This window comes from Ranitomeya variabilis, chromosome 7 (genome assembly GCF_051348905.1).
Source record: "Ranitomeya variabilis isolate aRanVar5 chromosome 7, aRanVar5.hap1, whole genome shotgun sequence".
NCBI lineage: Eukaryota > Metazoa > Chordata > Amphibia > Anura > Dendrobatidae > Ranitomeya > Ranitomeya variabilis.
Window position 1 is genome coordinate 179,582,275 of NC_135238.1, and position 20,221 is coordinate 179,602,495.

General features: G+C 42.2%; 1 protein-coding gene across 2 annotated transcripts in view; it reads right to left on the reverse strand.

Moving 5' to 3' along the window:
* HDAC4 (histone deacetylase 4) overlaps positions 1 to 20,221 on the reverse strand; it is a 173,179-nt gene that overhangs the window by 64,009 nt on the left and 88,949 nt on the right. The window contains exon 1 of one of the 2 annotated variants that reach the window (XM_077272391.1): positions 8,421 to 8,545. The exons of the other annotated variant lie outside the window; for it this stretch is intronic. The gene's annotated coding sequence lies outside the window, so the exon portion shown is untranslated. Of the gene's footprint in view, positions 1 to 8,420; positions 8,546 to 20,221 lie in introns of those variants that run through there. 2 annotated transcript variants of the gene reach the window in all.

Consider the following 20,221-nt stretch of genomic DNA (forward strand, 5'->3'; position numbering starts at 1 on the left):
ATGTTTGCGTCCCAGCGGCTGCATGTCTCGCGGCTGTTCACAGGCAATCCCTGCATGTGGTGCGGCTGTCGAACAGGTGCGGGACATGCAGCTGTGGGGACTCGGACATATTTTTTGAACATGCGGAAGATACTCGGTTAGCACCAGAGCATGCTCAGATAACACCTTACTCAGCACTAGTCTCTACCTTTCAATAAAACTATACTGTACACTGTGGTCTACATATAAAACTTCTCTCAGCCAATTAAAGGCACTCGCATGATGGAAAATCTGCAACAATTCTAACAACAGAATGCTTGTGAACATCATGTCTGAACATGACCCCAAGGCAAGTTCGGATAAAGCTAGGGGGATACAATGTGTCGCTCAATAGCAATCCTCTGTAAAGCTGCGTGCCAAAAACAGCTCTGCAATGTGTCGTCAGCCTTGCCATAGCCTTCAATACAAGTCGTGTGTGGGACTTGTGACCAACTCGTTTGGAAACACGTGACGCGGTCACAAGCTGCCAAGTGACATAATACATTATTACATCCAATGTTGCAATATGTAGCTGCGATTTCATTGTTGCACGACACGTCACCATATCGCCATAGCCTAAAGATAATTATTTTCTTTTGCTTCATGGCTGCAGAATCTGCACAGAAAATGTTCAGCAGAAAGCAAAGGAAAAAGGTCTAAAAATACGGAATACAGATTTTTAACCGGGAATTGAGGATTTTGAGAAAAAGCTAATTTTTCTGATAAAATAAAATTACAAAGTTGCTTATTTCCATGGTTCTCCGGTTTGCTCCCACACTCCACAGACATACTGATAGGGATTCTACATTGTGAGCCCCAATGGGGACAGCGATGATAATGTCTGTAAAGTGCTGTAGAATTAATGGCGCTATACAAGCGAGTAAAATAAATAAAAATAAATAAATACTACTGATTTGGATTTTATCTTCCCTACTGAAATTAACAGGAAACCAACTACAAACGAACGCTCGTTCCACAACAGAATCGACATGCAAATTTAAAAGTCTGCACTGACTGCCAATTTTCATGGGTAAAAAAAAAATAAACAAAAAAATAAATAAAAATAAATAAATATAAGATTTACAAAATCTGATTTTCTTTTCTGCTATTGTAGTTTTCACCTGTGAAAATGTACAAGTAAAATATGCAGAACGTTCATCCTTTAAAAATGATTTCCAAGATTTTGAGGATAAATGAATCTCTAGACTTCCGACCACCCCTGCATATTGTCTCACTGAAGGGGGCAGCGTGGTGTCTGCAGTGTTTACCAGGCACAGCGCCGCACATTTGGTAGTGGTTGTAGCTGGTATTGCAGGTCACGCTTATTCACTCCATAGCTGATAGATAATGTGGGGTAGACTTAAAGGGACGCTAAACTGTGAAGAATGATCAATAAAACAACTATTGGTCATTGTAATGAAAATGGATAACAAAGCTTTAGACGCTATTCACATTAATATAATGGCTTTCATTTAAAACTCACAAAAGGTGATCATTTGATCAACAACGAAAATTATTGACTTTAACTGTCAACTATATTGCTAAAAGCTGCATAGTACTGTCAAAAGTGTAGCAAAACTCCGTATTTATTTTTTTGTTCTGATGGTAACATGGTAATGGTTGCTTTGCTAATGGTATGAGCAAATGTGAGAAAGGAATGATTTACTGCCCATGGAATAAAACACATGCAAAAGCGAAAAACAGAAGTGCAGCCATATTCATTTTTATTTTATCATTTTACCTTCTCAAATGGACGACAGACTCATTCTATCATAGCAAACAGACAGTTTTTGCATCGCTTGCAATGGAAAATGAATATTTTAGTGCAGGATGGACATGCTGAGATTACAGATCATCAAACTGAAAAGCACTCGATGCATCTAATCAAGACTTCTTCCCAGTAAAGGGACTGTCCAGCTAAAATTATACATAATAGTCCTTGAAGCAGTAACATGAAGCTTACTAATCTGCTTCTCTTGCCACAGGTGCCTCAATCTTCACACTGCAGTCCCAGGTTCAGCAGATCCACTTTCAGCCACGTGATGGTGATTGTGTAAAGGAGGCTGGATGGCTCATTTCAATAGCTAAGCCTGACCCCTTCTTTTTCTATGCATCAGTAGTGACAGAAAATGGGGCTGGTTAAACTATTGAAAAAAGCCACTCAGTCCGAATCCTTCACATACAGCACTGGTCATGTGCCAACACTGGAAAATGGAGCTGCTGACCTTAGGCCAGCGAGGATAGCTGAAGATCAGGGAGCCAGTGACAACAGAAGTAGAATTAATAAGATGAAGAACATGATTTTGATACTCAGGATTTTGTTTAACTGGACAACTTAGGCCCCTTATACACATCTGTTTTTTGCCATCAGTCGCAATCCGTCAAATTTTGAAAGAAAAAAACGGATCCGGCAACTGATGCTGCCGGATCCATTTTTTTCTCATAGACTTGTATTAGCGACGGATGGCCTCACGTTTCATCAGTCATTCACCGGATCCGTCGAAAATTGTTTGTCCGGGGGACAGAGACAACAGACAAAGTAATGTTTGTTGTGTACGTCAAAAAAAACGGACAGCGCCGGATTTGTCACCGTCCGTCATTTGCTGGAATAGAAGCCTATGGCGCCGGATTGGTCAAATGATGGAATCTGGTGACTGATTCCGTTTTTTTTTTTTTTTTTAACTCAGCATTCTCCGATCCAATTCGCCAGATCCACTAGTCGGATCCGTCCAAATAATGTATCCGTCGCATCAATTTTTCACAATCTGCGACGGATCCGTCGAGCCAACGGACTGTGACTGACAGCAAAAAACTGATGTGTAAAAGGGGCCTAACACAAATGGCTCTTGCACCTAACCATAAAGGAGTTGCTTGATCACACCACACTGATGACCTATCCATATGATTCTATTGAATAGGAGCTGTTCTGCAGTACATGGCAGCGACCACTACACACTGAATGAATCTACGCTCTGCAGCTTCATTCCTTTCTTATATTTATCTCCAGCTGACGTTCTCCAGACGTCAGCCTTCCACCAATCTCATATTGATGAACTATTCAACTGACAGGTTGTGACTGGACAATCCCTTTAAGTTCCCCATACATATTAGATACAATTTGGCCGAACTTGCCAATTTTGGGAAACCATCTAATGTACAGTGGAATGTCCTGACTCTTCCCTGGATAATGATGTCGAGGCGGAGAAAGAGCAGAGCTGTTGAATTTCAACACCCAATCATTTGGTTCTCCACAAAACCTGCCGTCACCAGTGGAGTCTGGCAACAACATGCTCAGAGAACAAGAGAATGCTCGGCCGAGCACCTATGTATAGGAGAGTCGGGACAGATAGCGGCCATCAGCACAATCGTTCAGCCAACACCCATCTACTGTGTATGGGGGCCGTTAGGATTGTCTCACCCCAATATCAGATCTGTGGGGTCCAGCAGTCAAAGTAAATGATCAGAAGACTGAAGGCACACCTGCTCAATTTGCCATTCAGAGAGAGTGCTCAAAGTAAGACCCCTTACTAATCTGTTAATCGAAGTGCTCAGGCAGACAGCCATATAAATCGGAGCGAGATCAAAACAAAGTGCACGGACTGGCTGGCGGCTCTCCTGACCTGAACGTGTCTCAGCTGCATAGAAATAGTCGAAGCTGTTAAGCTCAAGTCAGGAGAGAGCTGCCAGCCAGTCTGTGCACTGTGTTTTGATCTCGCTCCGATTTATACGGCTGTCTGACTGCGCCCAAAAAATACGCAATCAATTTCAAAAGGCGATCTTAACCCCTTTCTGACCTTGGACGGGATAGTACGTCCGAGGTCATGATTGTTGTCGGATTGCTGTGAGCGCCACCCTGCGCTCATAGCAATGCAGTAAATCTACTACATAGGAGAGATCTATGCATCACTCCTATGTAGCAGAGCCGATTGAGTTGTGCCAGCTTCTGAAGGCTTTTGAAGCATGGCAAAAGTAAAAAAAAAAACCTACACATATTTGGTATTGCCGTGTTCTGAACGGCGTAGAGAAAAAAAAATTCGAAAAGCCAGAATTACGTTTTTTGGTCACCACGACATTGCATTAAAATGCAATAACGGGCGATCAAAAGAACGTATCTGCACCAAAATGGTATAATTAAATACGTCAGCTCGGCACGCAAAATATGAGCCCTCACCCAACCCCAGATCATGAAAAAATTTCTTTTAATACCTAGATAAAAAAGAACCTAGACACGTTTAGTGTCTATGAACTCGTAGTGACCTGGAGAATCAAAATGGCAACTCAGTTTTAGCATTTAGCGAACCTAGCAAAATAGCCAAACAAAAACAAGTGTGGGATTGCACTTTTCTCAATTTCACCACACTTGGAATTTTTTTCCCCGTTTTCTAGTACATGACATGCTAAAACCAATGATGTCATTCAAATGTATAACTTGTCCCTCAAAAAAAAAAAAAAAAAGAGCCCACACATGGCCATATTGACGGAAAAAAAGAAAAAAAAAAAAAAAAAAGTTATGGCTCTGGGAAGGAGGGGAGCAAAAAACGCAAAGCCGAAAAGCTCTGGTCATGCAGGGGTTAAAAAAAACACTTCACACACTGTCTTTTAAAACAAAATATTACAATGTACAGAAGGGGCACATGCTCAAATACAAATTCACTAATTATGACCCTGTCATCCACACAGGATGGTGGTAGTCACCATCCATAGCAACCATTACATTCCCTCACTGGTTGCCCTCGGTAACACCTCAGCTGCTTTTGCTCGATGGGACGCTAGCGTTGGGACATATAATTACCTCAGTCATGTAATCCAGGAAGCTCTAATCAGATTCTCGACAAAAGACTGTCACATCTGTACAGAGCATTGCTGAGGAACTTCAGGTTCTGCCTCAGTGATTTACACACAAACCACAGACACGCTGTTGTATGACCTGAGGAAACACTGTGGTTTCTCTCTAGTAGACACTGTGGTTGTGAAAAAGCCCAAGTGTAACACAAATCCCAAGAGATCACCAATGGCTCGTCCACGCTTGCAAAAAAAAGTACCACACAGAGGCCCGTACAATATACAAGTTACGCTAAGTACATAATTTCGAAGATTACACCTAAAGGCCAGTACTCCACAATTCTGAGAAATTAAGACGTATTTAAAAAAAAAAAAAAAAAAAAAAAAAAAAAAAAAAAAAGAGTCCGTTACCCAATGCTTCTGAACATTACCACCAATAATGCCGAATATCTGATATTTATTCAATTTTAATTATGTAGGATACTGGATAAATGGAGTCTACGGTGGCGCCTGATCTGGTTGTTCGAGATGCAAAGCAGCGACCACAGAGACCAAAAATTTTTTCTGGATTGTCTTTATGGATTACGGACAAGGAAATAGATTGCACTGAACTACATATATTTCTTGGGTACCTTCAAATCAGAAGGTGCATGGACACAATGGCCAGGAGTCATCAGAAAATGCAAAATGTTTGCAACTTTTGGAGTTTTCAAGCAAGTTCCAATAAAATGGGCTGAACGGGGTGACACCGGCTTGTCTAATTCATGGTGAGCAGGGTAGCACCTTACGCCACAAATCTTATGAGTAAGAGGAGTCCAGAGGCGCATGTCACTTTTAAGAAGTATCTTCCTCCAACACATCCCCTCATCAAGACAGGCATGAACAAAATCTCTCTTGACGAATCGGGTCCCGAAGGCTTTAGGGTTTCCACATGACCTTTTACTGAATGACTAATAAAGCATTTACGCTGGCAGATTATCGTAAATGAGCATTTTTAAGAACACTCCTTTTATAAATACATTTCCATGATCATGATCAAAACACTCATTCATCAGGTGAAGTGTTCTCTTGTGCAGCACAAAAGATGATTCTCGGCAGCACATTGTCCTGTGTAAGAAAGGACTCGTGCTGCCGAGAACAATGGCAGAATATGCGCATCTATTACAGAGCGTTCAGTGTGCATCATTTACCGCGGTCTCCCTGTGTATACAGACAATAAAGGACTGCTGATTGGTAATATTCAATCAATCATTTGGTGGCGAGTCCATGTATAAGAACCTTTATTTTTTCAGGGTCGGTCTGTGAAGATTTTGGTTTTAAAGCGAAATCCCAGACCAATGGTTGGGTTATCAGCTTCTGGTGATGGGAGGAAGATCTGTTTGACGTAACTTTCTATAAAGTTACGCATCCAACAATGACCACAAATATCCAACATGGCACATCATGTTTTTGACACCCATCTTCCCTTTGGTCATCATTTGTCAGGCTTGTTCAATACACTAAACGTGTTCTAAATTGGCTGTTTTTTTGGAAGTCAGAAATCTTGAGTATAAAGACAGCTTAAAAATCCAACCACCTAATTCACAAAGATAGGACAGGTAAGGACAGCAGTACATGAGTGGTCCTGTAGTAGTAGTCTCTCCATATGTTGAAAATACGTACAAAAATACGTGAGCTCTACACTAAAAACCATTCTCCAAAGGGTTTTGGTTTTTTTTTTGCACGATTTACAGACAGTTGTTCCAATCAGGGCTGTGGAGATGGAGTCGGAGCCCATTTTGGTGGAGTCGGTCATGGAAATTGAGTCGTCGGAGGTTTGGCTTACTGACTCCACAGCCCTAGTTCCAATATGTACATTATTATTCGACAATGTCCCAATTTTTGCATCTGTCTATGTTTACACCCAAACACAACACTATGAGATGTGACCACACCACAGCTTACATACACTGTTGGTAATAATGCGTGGTACATTAATGTATACTTCATCAAATTAATGGAATAGTGTGCCATATTTAGATTAAAATGTCCATTAAGTATCAACATCATAGCAAGTAATAAACTTGTAAAGAACACCTGTAATCAGTACAAACTGCATGCTTTATAAATTTTATAAAAATAGATGCCTTCAACCTGATGATGCAAGTGCATTTACTTTGAAAATCCATTTCAGAATGGCTCTATAATCCAAATACTTAATGAGCATTTTACAAGCATAGCTAAAAAGAGCGAGAGAAGTCATGAGTTCAACTGTTTTTAACCTCCACCAACCAGTCTGACAGCTGCAGCTTGTACTGAGCAGTGTGAGATGTCAACAGGGAGGAGGAACGCTGAGAAACTGTTAATCAGGATAGGTGGGCAGAGATGGAGTTTAAACTTTCAAAACAGATCAAACTGCCATTCTCCCTTGGATTTTCAAAGTAAGTACACCAGCCTCCTCCTGTATAAGACTGTATCATGAAATCTGGTGACAGATCCGCTTTATCATTGTCAGAAAAATTGGAACAAAATATATTCATACATTGATCATGTACGGCTACATACGGTAATTACGTAGCTGTCTCAACGTGAATGGAAAGTTTAGAAAAGTCACTTCAGTACAGGTATAAAAGAAAAGTATTCTGTATATTAATAACACAACAGTACATTTCAGCAGCACCAGGAGAGTATCTGGCCTTACATGTGGTGTGGAGATGGAGGAGGTGGGACCATAACAATTAATCACCACACAAAGAAAAGAAGCTCGATCTGGTTCCAACACATCAACCCTACTAAAACATTTATGCCTCACCATTAGCAGGAGAGTAAGGAGCGGAGAGCGGGCGCGCTGCAAAGCTAATATTTCTGTCGATAGGAAAATGATAGGACCTTCCACATCCCCACCCTTAGCTTCCAGGAACTGCTCTTACCCCAGCACAATAAACATGCCTCCTAGTAGAGCCTGCTCCTTCTAGACCATCCAACACCGAAAATCATTCCCAGCTTTAACCAATAATCACGGTATTAAAATCTCAATGGAATGACTGTCATAATTACTCTGCCTTTTTTTTATCCTTCCCTGAAAGTGAATGACATGAGATGGGACCACTTCCGTGAGCGGTGGAAAGCAACCCCTTACCAAAGGCTACAAAAAATACCAAAATGTTGAAGGGGGTGAAGGAGCAAGTGCTTCATTGTCCTACAATGGGCGAGAAGAATGGCCTGAGGGAGAGTTCTATACATTTTAGTTTAATGAAAGAGACGCCATTGATTATTTCCAGAGAACGTGAAAATAATTATACAGCTCAGAATGAGAACATTCTCCAAATGGGCACCAAGACGTGTAAAGCGTCAAGAGGCAAATCTGACAGACACAGCATCCGACGGTCGAGACCGTCTCCAGACATAATTACTAACGACAATTATGGATAAGACAATATGGATGTTCGTACATTAAGAATCCGGAACCCAGAACAGTCCTGACAAATTACAAAGCAAATGCACGAATTCCTCGCAGCAGCCATACTGAAAGTTGCAGCTTAGTTTGACAGTTCAAGGATGACGGAGGCATAGAATGAAAAAAAAAAGCAATTTATCGTACATGACATAAGCAACATAGCAAAGTAAAGAAGAAGACTTACAGACAGGTGGCAGTCGCTATGGAAGAAGTCCTCTTAGAACCAAGCAACCAGAAAAGATGTCAGACAAGAGCGGTATAACCAGAGCACTCAGAAAATGTAAATATAACTGGTAAAATCAATCCGTGCAAGTGTAGGGCTGTCTCTGGTCTCCTGCCGTGCTGTGGAGAAGAACAGTGTGTGTGTGTGTTGCACAACGCAGAGCTGCTTGATTTGCTGGCGGAGCTCTAGGGGCTGGACACACTTATGGACAGGACAGTGAAGGCGAGCGTCAACAGCTGGGAGAGCAGGCGCAGCACACCACCACCGCGCTGGAGTAGTCCTACATGTATAGGCTGTGTTCCATCCTCCGCCAGAATGAACGGCCTCTTTCCTTTGCGGAGAGAAAGGAACAGGTTAACTAGATAACAGGACTGTCCCTATAGGGACCAATAAATGGATGCCTCGCAACTCGAAATAACGTTAAGCATATGAATACTAACAGGGCGAGCCAGAAGAGCTCATGAAACGTTAATGTCCCATTAGATCATCCAGGACAACTGCTGGCAGCAGTGAACGGGTTAAGCCCGTGCCGACTGGCTGGATAAAATAAGCCATATGAGCAGAGCCTCAGTGAATACGGAGCAGATGTGAGTGTGTCCAGGAAGCCTGCCTCGCAGAGCCTGCAGTGCTGAAGATGAACAGCTGCTTGCTGCATTTCCCTCCAATTCTACAGCAGCTGCTCTTCTGACAGCCCCATTTTTAGAAATGAGGAGGTGGATGCTGGTAACAACTGCTATCTAATCCTGCTCTGCGCAGATCAATTACCTGCAAACAGTCCCTGCATTGTCTGGAACGCTGGCGCTAAAAATAACTCGCCAAACGCAAGAACTGACCGACATCAAAGCTCGCAGGTATGGCTGCACACCTACACCTGCCATCGATGCAAAGCATGCATGTCTACAAACCACTGGAAGCTGCTCACAACGGCACAACCCAGCAAAGCGGCTCCTCAGACAAATGTAGCTCACAAAAACAAGTCTGATGGACGAGTACTGCACATTGGACGAATTGTAACCGTGATGAGAGGCACTCAAGAGTCGGATCACTTTATCTGGACAAAATAAAAAATCTTTATATGTGCGTCTTATTAATGACATACTCCATGTTCTATGACATGTTCTTTGACATGCATACTAGATTTGCCAAAACCAACCGTACGTTAATCTGAAAAAAACAACAAACCAACTGATAGTTTATTTTTGACTTGCACCTTTTTTCGGCACATACCGTAAATAGATGGCATGTGTGTAATGCGCCAGGAGATGGACATCGCATGAATGCCGAATGCAGAGGAGTCCCCATTATGAAAACCAGCCTTAAAGTGGGCTTACACAACATATGGCATTAAAGGGAATCTGTCACCTAATTTTGGCCCTATAAACTGCAGCCACCGCCATTAGGGGCTTACCTACAGCATTCTGTAATGCTGTAGATAAGCCCCCGATGTGATGTAACCTGAACGATAAGAAAAGCAAGTTAGATTATACTCACCTGGGGGTGGTCCGGTGGGCCTCTTCTTTGCTTCCTGTGGCGGCTCCGGCGCAGGTGTACGGATTTGCCCTGTTGAGGGCAGCGTAAAGTACTGCAGTGCGCAGGTGCTGGGCCTCTCTGACCTGTCCCGGCGCCTGCGCACTGGAGTACTTTGTTCTGCCCTCAACAGGGCAGAGAATTACGCCTGTGCAGGAGCCCCGACAGCAGCAAGGAAGAGGACATCATCGTATGAAGATGGGAGGCGCCGGACCCCGACCTAGGACGCCTATCAGACCGAACCGCACCTGGGTGAGTATAATCTAACTTGTTTTTCTCATCTTTCAGGATACATCGGGGGGCTTATCTACAGCATTACAGAATGCAGCCCCTAACGGCGGTGGCCACAGTTTATAGGGCCAAAATTAGATGACAGATTCCCTTTAACGCTTAAAAGACCACCGACTGTTTAATAAGCAGCTTACACAGATAGATGGCTATTAACGATGCACACTGAACAATCAAAATTGACATGTTCCAAAAATGCATCATAAGTCAGATTACATAGCATAAAAAAAGCTAAGTGGGCACCAGGTTTATAGAAATCCCATCCACATTGCTGGAACTGTAAGACGTTATATTTTTATGCAGCGAAAATACACAGTCAAAAACTCACCAAAAACTCACTGTGGGATCTTATCACAAGTCATTTCTGGACTATGGGAGTCTTTTTTGCTGAGTTTTCAGAAAAGAAACTGAGTGGACCTCAAAGTTTTTGAGGAGTTTTGAGATGTGAAGAGTTTCCGATCAGTTTCTGCTCCAAAAACTCTTATGTGCGCACATAGCCTTAAGGCTTCATGAAAAACACAACACATAAAACCTCTGTGTGCACATGCTCTTAGACAACATGAATACTGGTGGAATGTGCTGCGGATAGAGCTACTACTCCAGGCAGCAGGAATCAGAGCCTGTTGGGGGCGTCCGTCCACTCGTCTCTCTCTGGCTATGGTGTTTGGCCAGATCTTCTACATTTTCCGTGAAATACCAGAGACTTTCAGAGAATATATACCTGGCCCCCATACACATTAGATACCAGTTGGCCAAACAATAGTTTGGCCGAACATTAACACTCCCAACCTCTCCGCACTCCGGAATGCTCGTCCAAGTGCTCCCATGTTCTCTATGAGAGAGCCGCTGCTTATCTGGAGGGAGAACAGGTGAGCCTGTTGAAATTCAGCATATTGGATCCTTCTCTTCCTTGACATCATCTATGGGGGAAAGATGGCAGATTCTGACCAAATAGGCAGCTTTGAATGACTTTAGTCTAATGAGTATGGGGCCTTTTAGTAAATTTCCGCCTTTCGGGATTGGAACTTTAGGAAAAACATAAAATGAAAAAAAAAAGAAAAGTGTTGTATGTGAAGGCAGAACTGTCCAGATCAAGAATTACTGATGGTTGTGGCATGCTGAGTGATAACAGAAGACAGCGCTGCGGACCACACCCTTTACCAAGGCAATCAATACAGCACAGGACAGACGGAGTACAGCGCGGCGTAGCCAGCCTCCCCCTGCTGCATCATCTATGCCATATCCTGTAATAACCAGCACAAGTCTAACCACAGGAATCAATGCGAGGGGGGGACAGGTCGCATCACCTCGCACATTGCAAAGCTTCCTGAAACCATTGATCTAACAAAGCCAATTACCATTAGGAGTTAATAAGGCACCGGGAACATCAAAAGCTCTTTGCAATCCCCATATATTTAAACCAACATGTCGAGTAAAATAAAGCGCATTATTGGTTTTCTATCTATTCTGTGTGGAGTGACTGCACATCAGTGAAATAATCTATATTTTTCCAACGCTTGTGGTACCTCGTAAAAAGGAAGGGAAAAGAAGTGAAAAAAACACTCATATGTGATAACGGGCTATTTCCTGAAATGATCGCCAATAAGAAACTGCAATATTGTTCCTGCCATTAAAGGAATACGTACATCTAACAGAAGGAGAATCTGCCATTTATTACTATTTATCTTACGTAAGATCGGCTCCATCTAGCAGCGCTGATCGTTTCATTAGAGGAAGTCTAGGAGGAGGGACCAACACTCCTAAGCCGTCTATATGGGCAAGATGAACAAAATGACGCCTTGTTATCTGAGATCTGATGTCTTATTCCCGAGAAATCAACAACTTTTTCAATATGTAAATGAACTGTTTAGATCTATGGGCCGGACATAGATCTCCCAAAAAAATCTGCCTCCAGAGACTATTTTAAATGGAAAGGAGGTGTTAGCAGTGTGAGACATGTAATGACTGACAGTCTGCTCTCCTGATCTATATGTCTCACACTGCCCCTTTCATTCAAATAAGCTCTGGAGGCAGAATCTCAGGGAGCATCCTTTTTTTTATTTTTATTTTCTGAGAGCTTATGTGACCATGAGGTTTTTTTTTCAGGGATGTGGAGTCGGTAAGCCAAACCTCCGACTCCTCAATTTCCATGACTCAGACTCCACAGCCCTGTTTTTTTAGCATTTTTTTCCATTTTTGATGCAACTTTTTCTCTTGAATTTTCTGTCTTATATATATTGAAACAAAACACTCAAAAAGATAACCGGGAACCTTTGAAGCCTTCCCAGTAATTTATTATAAATTTTATTGCGGATTCAGAATAGGAACCACCTGAAAACCAGTCAGATCACTTCTGTTAACCGCTTGTAGTCCCTGGAACCCTGAAGAGATTTAAAGCTGCTCATAAAGACTCAACATATGAAAAGTCATTTTATATAGACAAATACTGTTCATTCTTTTGAGAGTTTCATTAATACTTTTTCAGGTGGGTTGCAGAGTGGACATGTCTAAAAAATGCTGTGTGTACACCCTTCTTCGGTATCTCTTCTAAATGGAACATGGACCCTTTATTGAACCACTCTGCTCTGGCTCCGTATTCTGCACCTACTCTAATTGGATCGTGTGTGCTTCAATCCTAAGAACTGAACCCTGCTTATGTAATTTCCTTTATACAGGCACGCTTTGCATAATGTAATACGTGAATATGACAAAAAAAATAAAATAGATAAATGTCAATTGGGAGTATAGTGGAATTATTTCACATACAGGAAAAAAAAAACTAATAGATTTGGATTAAATAAAAATATTCAACAATTTGCAATTTGGGAGTAAAGAGTTATTCCCCCCAAAAATCTAGTGATCTCCATTCTATAGGATACAGGATAACTTGATGATCGCTAGGGAAAGGTGGGCGCGACCAATAGGACCCCCTGTGGATATCGAGACCAGAGCTCTGGAACCCTGACAATGGGACTTTACAGCTCTGTCCAGAATGGAGCGGAGTTGTGCATGCTCGGTCTCTGCTTAATTCATTGTCTAGGGGACTGCAGAGTACTGCGTGCAGCCATTTTCGGGCGTCCCATGCACAAAGAATGAAGTGGAGGCAGAGTTTGTGCACCCCTGCTCCGTTCAGGGCCGGGCTGGACAGCCGATTCCAATTAATAAATTGGAGAGGAGATAATTCTTCAAGCAGAGCCAATAACACAGAGCATACTTCAGATTCAGTTTTCATTAAAGATTAACTGGGGTAATTTGCTCTAACGCTGGTTAAAGGGGATCTATCAGCAGGTTTTTGCTATTTAATGAGAGAGCAGCATAATGTAGAGGTGGACAGCCTGATTTCAGAGATGTGTCCCATGCTAAGCAGCATGTAGATTATCACTGTAAGACTAGAAGTCATGTGCCAGTCAGTCCAACTGATCTGTGTAACCCCGCCCCCACCACTGATTGGCAGCTTCCTGTGCACACTGTACGCAGGCTGCCAATCAGGGGTGTGGGTGGGGTTATACAGAGCTCAGCATTTGAGCACTGCTATATCTACAGCAGAGAAAGGCAGCTCACTTGTAAATAATGGCATGTGTGACATCATAACCATATATCACAAAAAAATGGTACCTTTACAGCATTTGTTTTTGCCTTTTTCCCAGTCATTTGTTTGAATATATTCCCCATCCCCCCCCCAAAAAAAAAAAAAAAAAAAAAAAAATATTAAAAAAAATAAAATTATCCTTCACAGAAAAGAGTTTTCAACAAACAGTTAATACGTTTCCAGAGCTGGGGTATAATAATTCTCTGGGACCTTTTTGTGAGAAACAAAATCGACCTCCTGCTGCTATGTTTTTCTCTTCTGTTTAACAGCTGGCAAACAGCTGCAGCCGACATCAAGAAATGAAGATGGGGGGACTGTGCGGCCCACTGCTGTACACTTTGCCTTCCATATGCTTACATATGTGAATGATATCTTTAATAATTAATGGCTCATCAATGTGCATTGTTCTACATGACTATGAAAATCATTTTAACAAGGAAAAAAATGGAGACAACAGGGAACGAATAAATCGGTGGAGAAAAAAATGTGAGCAGATACAGAGAGGGTGTAGAGCTCCAGCAGATTATCAAACATATACTACTGTATTATTCACAATAAAATAACAATAATGCATCTCGTGCTCTCATGTCTCCTGGTTTATGTCTTGTTGTCTTATTTCAAACATTATCCGACCGTTGCCTACACAAGGCCAGGAATTTATTATACTTTTTGCCCAAGATCAAGAATAGTATTTGTTATGGGGCCACATGTAATAAACAAGTACATTATATAGTGAACCTATAGATAGCAATACATTATCAATGTAAATAGTGAGGGGATAACTTCGATAATAAGAACCTAAAAGGTAAATAATGTAATTTTATTGAATATTATAATTAGGTAAAAATTCTATTAGGTGGGGAGCATAAAAACAGACAATATATTAGTACGGAATAATATATAATGAAAAAGCACGCAGAAGGTGAGATCGGGGGAAACCAAGGTCAAATGAACATAACACCTTTATTAGATATGCTAATACAATGCAATAATGATAGTGTCAATGTACATAGGTAATATCTGATAAACTACCAGGAAATAGAGCCCCAAACTCAGATACATGTTTCGCCTTGGCATCCTCAAGCAGCACTCAAGTAGTACTCCTTGAGAAAGCTAAGGCGAAACAAGAGTAATTTTTCATGATAGTATTTTTAATGTATGATCCTTCGTACACTGTGTCCACCTGTATGTTGGTCCACCTATCTGATGCTATTTTCACACTTTGTGAGGCTCCCCACCTATTTTTGAATGTTTACTCCATTATTATAGTACATTATATTGATCAAATGCCTCCATCTCTTCCAAGTCGCATTCGACTAGCCTAAGCATCCATGTGTTTTCAATAGGAAGAGGGAAGTAAGACGCTGCCAGAACAAAAAGAATGGGACGATTACATTCAAACTACCCGATCTCTCTCGCCCCTACATCATCTGGAAGACTAGGTCTTCATACACATTAGATGGTCGGCTGGGTATGGTAGAATGTGTATTAATACCGGATGCTATGCCTAAATGCTGTCTGCAGACTACCTGATTATTTGCCTTAATCCCTTAAAGACCTTGCCCTTTTTCAGTTTTGCATTTTTGTTTTTCGCTCCCCTTTTTCCCAGAGCCATAACTTTTTTATTTTTCCGTCAATATGGCCATGTGAGGGCTTGTTTTTTGCTGGACAAGTTGTACTTTTGAACGACATGATTGATTTTATCATGTCGTGTACTAGAAACCGGGAAAAAAAAAATTAAAGTGCGGTGAAATTGCAAAAAAAAGTGCAATCCCCACATTTGTTTTTCGTTTGGCTTTTTTGCTAGGTTCACTAAATGCTAAAACTAGCCTGCCATTTTGATTCTCCAGGACATTACGAGTTCATAGACACCAAACATGTCTACGTTATCTTTTTATCTAAGTGGTAACAAAAAATTCTAAACTTTGGCTAAAAAAAATAAAAAATTGCGCAATTTTCCGATACCCGTAGCGTCTCCATTTTTCGTGATCTGGGGTCGGGTGAGGGCTTATTTTTTGCGTGCCGAGCGGACGTTTTGATACCATTTTGTGCAGATACGCTCTTTTGATAGCCCGTTATTGCATTTTAATTCAATGTGGTGGTGACCAAAAAAACGTAATTCTGACGTTTTGAATTTTTTTCTTGCTACGCCGTTTAGTGATCAGGTTAATCCTTTTTTTTATTGATAGACCGGGCGATTCTGAACACAGCGATACCAAATATGTGTAGGTTTGATTTTTTTTAGGGGAGAAAAGGGCGGTGATTTAAATAAATATATATATATATATATATATATATATATATATATATATATATATATATATATATATATATATATATATATATATATATATATATATATATATATTTTTTTTTTACTTTTGCCATGCTTCAATAGCCTCCATGGGAGGCTAGAAGCTGGCACAACTCGATCGGCTCTGCTACATAGGCGCGATGCATAGATCGCACCTATGCAGTAGACTTACTGCATTGCTATGAGCGCCGACCACAGGGTGGCGCTCATAGCAATCCGGTATCAACAACCACAGAGGTCTCAAAGAGACCTCTGGTTGTTATGCCGACGCATCGATAACCCCCAATCATGTGACTGGGTCGGCGATGCGCTCATTTCCTGTCCGATGGCCGGAAGCAGTAGTTAAATGCCGCTGTCAGCGTTTGACAGCGGCATTTAACTATTTAATAGCTGCGGGTGAATCGCGATTCCACCCGCCACTATTGCGGGCACATGTCAGATGTTCAAAACAGCATCAAAGCAGGAGATCTGAGGTCAGTAAGGGGTTAAGTTGGATACTTTAAAAGCCAGAGTTGTGCACCTGAAAATCACTTAGGGCTGTCCCACACGTCCAGATAATTCCGGTACCGGAATAAATCGGTACCGGAGTTATCCGTGTCCGTGTGCCTGGGAACTCACGGAGGCCATACCTGCGGCACACGTGTGCCGCCCGTATGGCGAGTGGGTACCACACGGAGCGTGTGGTACCCACTCTGCATGGTGCTGAAGCTGCTGAAGCTGCGATTCATATCCTCTCTGCAGTAACGTTTGCTGCAGAGAAAATATTTAGAATAGTGTTAAAAATAAAGATTTAGGTGTCCGCCGCCCCCCCACCCCCTGTGCGCCCCCCCGCTGGTCAGAAAATACTTACCCGGGTCCCCCGTCGGCTGTCGCTCCTTCTTGGTCTTGCCGCGGCTTCTCCTGCATGCGGTCACGTGGGCCCGATCATTTACAGTCATGAATATGTGGCTCCACCTCCCATAGGGGCGGAGCCGACTATTCATGATTGTAATTGATCGGCCCCACGTGACCGCATACAGTAGGAGGCGCGGCCAGACCAGGAAGGAGCGTGTAAGTATTTTCTGACCAGCGGGGGGGCGCACAGGGGGTGGGGGGGCGGCGGACACCTAAATCTTTATTTTTAACACTATTCTTCATATTTTCTCTATAGCAAACGCTGCTACAGGGAAGATATGAATACCGGCTTCAGCACCATGTGGGGGGGACAGCGCTTACTGTAGCGCTGTCTCCGGCACGCACACGGACCCCAGACGGAGAATGTCCGTGTGAGGTCCGTGTTTTACGCGGACCCATTGACTCTATTGGGTCCGTGTAAAACGTGCGCTCCCACGAACACTGACATGTCTCCGTGTTTGGCACACGGAGACACGGTCCGCACACGGTCCGCAAAAAATCAATGACATCTGCACAGATGCATTGATTTTTATGGGTCTACGTGTGTCAGTGTCTCCGGTACGTGAGGAAACTGTCACCTCACGTACCGGAGACACTGACGTGTGAAACCGGCCTTAAGGGCTCGTTCACACTTTGCGGATTGTTCTGCGGATTTTTCCGCTGCGGAATTGGAAAATCTGCAGTGCAAAACCGCTGCGGTTTTCACTGCGGATTTTCCTGCGGTTTCTTCTGCGGATTCCGCTGCGTGTTTTCAACAGCACTTTCCTATTGGTGCATGTTGAAAACCGCTGCGGAATCCGCAGAAAGAAGTGACATGCTCCTTTTTTCCGCAGCAATTCCACACTTTTTTTGCGGGATTTTCCGCAATGTGGGCACAGCGGTTTTTGTTTTCCATAGGGTAACATTGTACTGTACCCTGCATGGAAAACTGCTGCGGATCCGCAGCGTCAAATCCGCTGCGGATCCGCAGCAAAAACCGCAAAGTGTGAACATAGCCTAAGGATGGCAAACCCATTTAAATATACTGTGTTCCAAATTATTATGCACATTGGATTTAAGTGTCATAAAGATTTAATGGTTTTGTTTTTCAAATAAACTCGTGGATAATAGTGTGTCTCAGGGCTTAATGGACCGCTTAAATCAATCTTAAACACGTGATAATTCGTTTTCCAGGTGATTCTAGTTAAAGGAAAACTACTTAAAAATGATGTTCCACATTATTAGGCTATGTGCACACGTTGCAGATTTTGCTGCAGATTTTGCTGCAGATCTGCAGCTGCGGGTCCGCAGCAGCTTTCCATATGTTTACAGTACAATGTAAACCTATGGAAAACGCAATCCGCAGTGCCAAAAATGCTCGGAAACGCTGTGGTTACATTCCGCAGCATGTAAATTCTTTGTGTGGATTCCGCAGCGGTTTACACCTGCTCCATAATAGGAATCCGCAGGTGTAAAACCGCAGGTGGAATCCGCACAAAATCCGCATAAAATCAGTGATAAATGCAGATTTCTCAAATCCGCTGCGGAAAAATTCGCAGAGCTCAAAACTGCGTGTGCACATACTCTCAAGCAGGCCACAGGTTTCAAGCAATATGGGAAATAAAAAGGATCCCTCTGCTGCTGAAAAGCGTTAAATAGTGCAATGCCTTGGACAAGGTATGAAAACATTAGATATTTCACGAAAACTTAAGAGTGATCATCATACTGTAAAGCGATTTATGACTGATACAGAGTACAGACAGAGTTTATGCAGATAAAGGCATAATGAGGAAGGTTTCTGCCAGACAAATTCATTGGATTAAGAGAGCAACTGCCAAAATACCATTACAAAGCAGCAGTTATTTGAAGCTGTTGGTGCCTCTGGAGTCCCTCGAACCTCAAGGTGTAGGATCCTTCAAAGGTTTGCTGTGGTGCATAAACCTACTATTCGGCCACCCCTAAACAGTGTTCACAAGCAGAAACGGTTGCAGTGGGCCCAGACATACATGAAGACTAAGTTACAAACAGTCTTGTTTACTGATGAGTGTTGAGCAACCCTGGATGATCCAGATGGATGGAGTAGTAGATGGTTGGTGGATGGCCACCATGTCCCAACAAGGCTGCCACGTCAGCAAGGAGGTGGAGGAGTCATGTTTTGGGCCGGAATCATGGGGAAACAGCGGGTAGGGCCCTTTAAGGTTCCTCATGGTGTTGAAATGACCTCTACAAAGTATACAGAGTTTCTGACTAACAACTTTCTTCCATGGTATAAAAAGAAGAAATGTGCCTTCAGTGTCAAAATCATCTTCATGCATGACAATGCACCATCTCATGCTGCAAAGAGTCATTGGCTGCTATGGGCATAAAAGGAGATAAACTCATGGTGTGGCCACCATCTTCCCCTGAGCTCAACCCTATAGAGAACCTTTGGAGTATCATCAAGCAAAATATCTATGAGGATGGGAGGCAGTTCACATCAAAACAGCAGCTCTGGGAGGCTATTCTGACTTCATGCAAAGAAATACAGGCAGAAACTCTCCAAAAACTCACAAGTTCAATGGAGGCAAGAATTGTGAAGGTGATATCAAAGAAGGGGTCCTATGTTAACATGTAACTTGGCCTGTTAGGATGTTTTGGAGTAAATAGCTTTTTTGTTCAGTGAATGTGACCTCCTAATGCTGCAAATTCCACAAATGAGCATTTTCAGTTCTTTAAAACATCAAATATTTAGAAATTCTACTGTGCCTAATAATTTGGAACAGTGCATTTTGAGTTTTTATTCATTTTGGAGATTATACTGTTATCATTGGGAGGTTTCTTCAATTAAATTCGATGTATAATCTAACAGGTGATGACTTATTAGACTGACTGTCATTTGTGTCGACCATTTAGGAAAATCTGAGAAAAATGTCATTGGCATAATAATTTGGAGCATGGTGTAGTAGGGAGCAAGCAGCCTTCACTGTGGACGCAGTTTACTCTAGCAATAATTTAACACACAGTCATGTTATATGTCCCATTTATTTATTTCCAGAAGTAAAAAAATAGTGATGATTCAAGAAACTTTTCCAGCAATTGCTGGTCCAAAATAAGTATGATAAAAAGTATTCTCATTATCATACAATTTCCTCAGTTGGCAACTGGATAGCAGGACATGCCATCAGATAAATG